Here is a 5308-nt window from a genome sequence, read left to right as displayed (position 1 = left end):
CGGGGCGGCGGAGAGGCGGGGCGGCGGAGAGGCGGGCGGCCGGAGAGGCGGGCGGCGAGAGCGGGGCGCGGCTGCCAAACACGCTTCTGTGCCCCGGCCGTGGCGTCTGCGCCGGTTGCCTTGTAACGTTAGCGCTGGAGGCGTGGCGCCGGTAGCTGAGCCGGGGGCGGGGCGGGGACCGAGTTGACCAGCCTCCCAGACATCTGTCCGCAGCTGTGAGGAACCCCTGGTTGTGAGGCTGGCCTTAGAGGCTACTGCGCTGCTTAACTTGATGGACCCTGAGTAAATAAAGGCAGTCGGTCCTCCTGTTGGCTAAAAAATATGGGTACGCTAGGTAGGCAACATCGCGGAACCCGTGTCCACATACACATCACACACACCCACACACACACACACCACTCTAACCAGGATGGTATGGGTACCAGCTAGTAGGCAACATAGCGAGAACATGTGTCCACACACACACAACAGTAGGAGGAGTGTGGCGCGCATCTGTAGTCCCAGTTACTCGGGAGGTCGAGGTGGGAGGATCGCTTGAACCGGGAATGGAGGTGCATGTGAGACGAGATCCGCCACGCACTCCAGCCTGGGCGACAGAGCGAGACTCCGACTCAAAAAAATATGGGGAATAAGGCAAGTGCCTCCAGCGCCTCTTTCTGGCCTATGGTCCACATTGTGGGTGTCGCACTTTGTTAGAGGTGATATAGTCACACTGTGGTGCTGCAAGGTGGCCTTTGAGAAGGGAACACTCGAGATGGAGGCGAACGGAGGCGGGGTTGTCTGCAGATGTTCCTGGCCCCCCGGGGCAGAGGGCGCCCTCGAGAGTTGTAGGGTCTTTAAAATCCCTAGCTGCAGCTTCTCGCACCTCAGGGTTTAAGTACGGATCAAAAGGCATTTTTGAGACCTGTTCTCCTGGGTCTGACTCCATCTTTCAGGAAGGCTGCATCATGTATAATAAGGAACTGTGAATGCTACTTAAACCATGTTTCAGTGGACCTGTCACTCCACTCCGCTGGTCTTTGAAGAGATACAACACACTGTCACTGCTAATTATGACTCAGCCCGCACCACCAGCGCACAGCAAAGCGTGATGGCTTAGGAGGTCCCCTTTGAAGACACACTCAGTGGGTCACTTTAAGGGACACAAAGAATCCTTTAAGTCTCCTCGTGGTTCATGAAAAAGCAAGAAGAAACCCTCCATCGGCACCTAACCAACAGATGGCTTGATGAGCAATTATGATGTACCAGGTAGTATAGGAGACAAATACACCTCCGTCTGTACATTTATTTTTGCAAATTCTGCTTTTCCCCTCATAAAAAGGAATGACAGTGAGTGAACCTTCATTATCCTTGAATGAATTTTCATTAGTGTATTCCATATCCTTTATTCATAAAGTTCTCAGGCCTCCCCTTTAGCACATGTTATATACTCATGGTATCCACTCTGGAGCTGGTTGGAATTCTGCTCCGCCATCTTTTTTTGAAATCTGGCTCAGCCTTCTTTTCTTTTTTTTTTTCATTTCTTCTCCTCTTCCTCCCTCCCCTCCCCTCCCTCCCCTCTCCTCCCCTCCCCTCCCCTCCCCCTCCCCTCCTTCCACTCGCCCCTCCCTCCCTCCTTCCCTCCCTCCCCTCCACCTCCCCTCCCCTCCCCCACCTCCCTCTCCTCCCCTCCCCTCCCCCCTCCCCTCCCTACCCTCCTACCTCCCCCTCCCCTCCTCCCCCTCTCAAACTCCTCCCATCCCCTCCTCCCTCCTCCCCCTCCTACCTCTCCTCCTCCCCCCACCCCTCCTCCCCTCCACCCCCCTCCTCGCCCCCTCCTTCCCTCTTCTTCCTTCTTCTCTTTTTTTTTTTTTTGAGAACAGAGTCTCCCTTGTCACCCAGGCTGGAGTGCAGTAGCGTGATCTCGGCTCACTGCAAGCTCCACCTCCTGGTGTCACGCCATTCTCCTGCCTCAGCCTCCCGAGTAGCTGGGACTACAGGCACCCGCCACCACGCCCGGCTAATTTTTTTTGTATTTTTTAAGTAGAGAGGGGGTTTCACCGTGTTAGCCAGGATGGTCTCGATCTCCTGACCTCGTGATCCACCTGCCTCGGCCTCCCAAAGTGCTGGGATTACAGGCTTGAGCTACCGCGCCCGCCCTAGTATTTATTATTTTGTCTGTCACAGTAAGGACTGAAAACAGCTCTTGAGGGTGTGAATTGGGTTGCCATAAGGATTTTGTGAGATAATTCCTGTAAAATGCTTAGCACAGTGCCCTGCAAAGACAAAGTGCTCCATAGACTTAGCTAGCATTACTATGTGCCAGGCACTGCCCTAGGAGTTGTGGGGAACAGAATGTGGATCAGACTAACGGAGAATAAAAAAGAGGGAAGAATGCACATAAAATCTATAATGCCAAGAACAAAATATTCGGACATGCCATAAGATTGACACAGATAAAATGCTATCAAGCTTAGGAGACCGTGTTCAGCTGGGAGGATCAAGAAAGATTTTGCAGAGAATGTAGTTTTCAAGCTAGGCCTTGAAGGATGACCTAGGAATTAGTGAGAGAAGAGGTAGATGAGAGACCTGTTAACTGCGTTTACAATAAGTGTGGCTGGAGTGGGACAAAATTTGGTCCTCTTTATTTTTTATGGATTTCAAGGTTTTAGCACATTCCTCATAGGGTTATTGTGAGTATCAAGCAAGTTAATATATATAAAGTGCATTAATAGTACCTGGTACATAGTAAGTGCTCAATGAATATTAGGTAGTATTATTATCTTAAGCTTCAGCCTGGTCTCCCAAAATATGCTCTCACTTACCCAGTATCATAGCCACACCTCATCTCATTTGTCTCTCTTCCCTATTCTATTTTAGGCATTCCAGTTGAGGCACTACTTTCTTTTTGTCAGGTCACTCTTTGAAACCTTTCCCAGTGGTTCCCAGTTGCCACCTCTGTTGCCATAGCCTTAAAAAAATTTTTGTGTATGTACTTTTCCAATCTAATTTATATTATGTGTAGTTATGGTTTATTCTCTCCCAACAGCCTTTCAACTCCTTGAAGGCAGAAACTGTTCCTTATTTGTCCCTAAACATTCCAGGGCCCGCCAAGTAGGGAGGGGGTGTTCGATAGACATTTGTTGAAATTACTCTGATTTAATTTTTAAGTTAAATAGATTTCTGTTAGCCCAGATAAACAGGTGGCTTTGTGGTGGCTCACACCTGTAATCCCAGAAGTTCAGGAGGTTGAGGTGGAAGGATTACTTGAGGCCAGGAGTTTGATACCAGCCTGGGCAACATAGTGAGACCCCTGTCTCTATTTTTTAAAAAATTAAAAAATTAGTCTGGCATGGTGGCTCACACCTGTAGTCCCAGCTACTCGGGAGGTTGAGATGGGAGGATTGCTTGAGCCCAGGGTATTGAGGCTGCAGTGAGCTATTATCATGCCACTGCCCTCCAGCCAGGGCAACAGAGTAAGACCCTATCTTAAAAAAAAAAAAAAAAAGGATTGGCTTTTCTATTTAAAAACCACCTGTGTACATGCACTTTAATGAATGTAATGAATATTCATTTGTAACTACATGTTCTCAGAATTTAACATTTAGAAATGTATGGGAAAGAAGATGCTTGGAATGAGACTGAAGCCAGAAGACTCTAAATTAAATCTTTGCATTTGTTTTATTTTCTTCTTGTAAATATATTTTATATGTGTATATTTATAATTTTAAAGATTCATTCTGTAAACCACAGATTGAGAGACTTGAGAGACTCTTTTTTTATCTTTTTTAAGATGGACTGGGAATAATGATAGAACATGACCTACCATCAGGCCCCTTGTGGATCAAATATAGCCCACACCAAATGAAAGCCACTGGTGAGAATTGAAAATGGAATTGTAAATGGAGAGAGGGCAACTAATTAGGAATGTGCCTGGTCAACACAGAAATAGACTGTCAGTATTGACAGAAAAATAAACTATTGGTATGAGTTTTTAATGACCTCTATCTTCACAAGGGTCGATTCACTATGGAGAAGAGATGAAAGTTAGTTGTCAGGGTTCTATGTTTTGGAGTAGATGCGTTGGAAGAGGTCTTTAATTGTGAAATGGGGAAAGAGACTGGTGCTGTATTTGGGACTTTTTGGGGAGAAAAAACAAGTCCAGTGAAGAGCAATGTAAATCCCTTTTCTTTATGTGAAGGGGGCCAAAAGGGTTAAAAACCCAGGATGCAGAAGTGGGTACTGTGCCAGAGTTAGACAGTGATTTATACTGTACATACCAGAAACTATATAAATCATTTTATTTGACAAATGGTATTGTTATTTCTCCAGCAGACTTAAGAGCTTTGGAATCATCACAGCTTTGTAAAATAGTATTACAGTCTGAGTCATTAGATCATTCATTTTGCCTAATTACATGAACTCATTGGGTTATTGGGGAATGAAGGAATTCATTATCAAAATTGTCATCTTGATGATGTAGATTAAAGAAAATGAATCAAACTTCTGAGAATTAACTTTCACAATCTGTTTAAAATTTACTGGGAGTTGAAAATTGGTTGCAGAACAGGAATGATTAAAATCTTGTCATTTTAAAAGTCAGAGATTAAAGGAATAGTTTTGGAAGATATTTCTTAAATGAATAGTATTTGGAAAACAGTTGAAATTCATGTAGCTTTTTTTTTTCAAAAGACTTCTTTATTGAGGTATAATGTACATATGATAAAATTTACCTGTTTTAACTGTATACTTCAATATTTTTTGTAAATTTACAGAGTTGTCAACATCACCAAAATGCAGTTTTGGAACATTGTCATTACCTGAGAAAAATCTCTAGTGTGCACCATATGCAGTCAGTTCTCAGCTCCTGCCTCTGGACCTAGGTGACCACTGTTCTGCTTGCTGTCTCTATGAATTTGCCTTTTCTGGACAATTTATATAGATGGAATCTGATAATATGTGACCTTCTTTTTTTTTTTTTTGCCTGGCTTCTTTTAATCAGCATAATGTCTTTGAGGCTCACACATGTCGTAGCATGTATCAGTATTTCATTCTTTTTTATGACTGAATACTATTCCATTATATGAATATATTACATTTTGTTTATCCATTTACTGGTTGATGGTCATTTGAAGTATTTCTGGTTTGGGGCTCTTATCACTGATAATGCATAGTAAGACTTTATGTGGACACGTTTTCATTTCTCTTGGGAATACAGATGTGAGCCACCACACCCAGACCAGATGTATGATTCATAAGTATTTTCTCCCAGTCTGTGTCATGTATTTCATTTTCTTTCTTTCTTTCTTTTTTTTTTTTTTTTTTTTTT

Source organism: Rhinopithecus bieti, unplaced genomic scaffold (genome assembly GCF_001698545.2).
Source record: "Rhinopithecus bieti isolate Rb0 unplaced genomic scaffold, ASM169854v2 scaffold_20891, whole genome shotgun sequence".
Classification (NCBI taxonomy): domain Eukaryota; kingdom Metazoa; phylum Chordata; class Mammalia; order Primates; family Cercopithecidae; genus Rhinopithecus; species Rhinopithecus bieti.
Note: the sequence above shows the minus strand (reverse complement) of the source record.